Here is a 1,262-nt window from a genome sequence, read left to right on the forward strand (position 1 = left end):
ATATCTGTTTTAATTCAAAGGACTTAAATATTTCAATAATTGTAGCTTTGGTGAGTTAATTAGACATTTGTGATTTGGAGCAAAAATTCACTTATCAAAGGGAATTTATTGCTATCAAAAGCGACATGACTTTAATTTTTTTATTATAAAAATGTTATATACTCATTAAATAAACTTTGGAACGTATACAAAGGTAGAATTTTAAAGGCCATTCAAAGTCTATTTTTCATTTAATTATTTTCAGTTTATAGTTTGTACACAAATGTCTGTATATATCATCTTTCTAAAAATTTGGAATTATATTTATTTAAAATATCATACATAGTTTCTTTGAACATAATTTTAATAGTTACATAGAATTCCACTGAATAAACACATTGTGGTTTGCTTAATCATTCTAAGGTTTATACTTTTACTAGTTTCTATAAATGTAAGACTATATTTATATAAAAATATCTAGAAGTTTTATGGGTTTTTTTCTTGTCAATGAAAATAAGGCAAGGAAATAAGTTAACATACTGTTCACAAATTGTCACAATTTATTTTGGCAGGCTTATGATATAGGTGAACATTTTAGATTCCTCAGATGGCCTGTAAATGCTACTGTAACCTTCTCCCAATGTCCTTCTCTGTATTTTTTCTCAAGGCAACACTCATATAGGAAACAAAAGAGTGGCTACTGCCAAAGCTATATAGCTTTATACATTTGCCATTTGTCTTCAGGACGTATTTGTTTTGTCTGAAAGTTCTAAGTCTCGTCTTCAAGGGTTTTTAGATTTCAGCAAGGCAGATTGGCATTCTGTGCATGGAGGATGCGTTTCCAGTTGCTCAATCAAATTTTGATACAACATGGTTTCTAAACAGATTTGCCCATAGGTGCCAAAGTCAGCTGTGCTAACTCATATTCTTAATGTGTTTTTCTAGTTTGTTTCCAGCAACTTGAAAAATACTACTTTGATTAAATTTCTTAAGCATACAGGGTTTGAGAGCATAAACAATGAAGTAGTGAGTTGAATGTTATTTTCAACTAAGCATCTGTATTATAGATCAGTTAATTTATTCTTTTGAGAGAGCACATTCATCAGTAACAATTGTTTATTGAGTATCCAATATGTATAAACTACTAAGGTGCTAAGTGTATAAAGAGATACATCTATAAATCATGGCCCCATCTCAAATAATGTAAAATTTTAAATAATCATAAGCTTAAGAAGAGAGCTTATTTATTTATTTATTTATTTATTTATTTATTTATTTATTTG

At 28.4% G+C, this 1,262-nt stretch overlaps 1 protein-coding gene across 1 annotated transcript in view; it reads left to right on the plus strand.

The window, feature by feature from the left end:
- The window catches only part of GPR158 (G protein-coupled receptor 158), a 456,131-nt gene that overhangs the window by 259,600 nt on the left and 195,269 nt on the right, over positions 1–1,262 (plus strand). The window lies entirely within an intron of this gene.

The sequence above is a fragment of the Mandrillus leucophaeus genome, unplaced genomic scaffold (genome assembly GCF_000951045.1).
Source record: "Mandrillus leucophaeus isolate KB7577 unplaced genomic scaffold, Mleu.le_1.0 Scaffold673, whole genome shotgun sequence".
NCBI classification, from domain to species: domain Eukaryota; kingdom Metazoa; phylum Chordata; class Mammalia; order Primates; family Cercopithecidae; genus Mandrillus; species Mandrillus leucophaeus.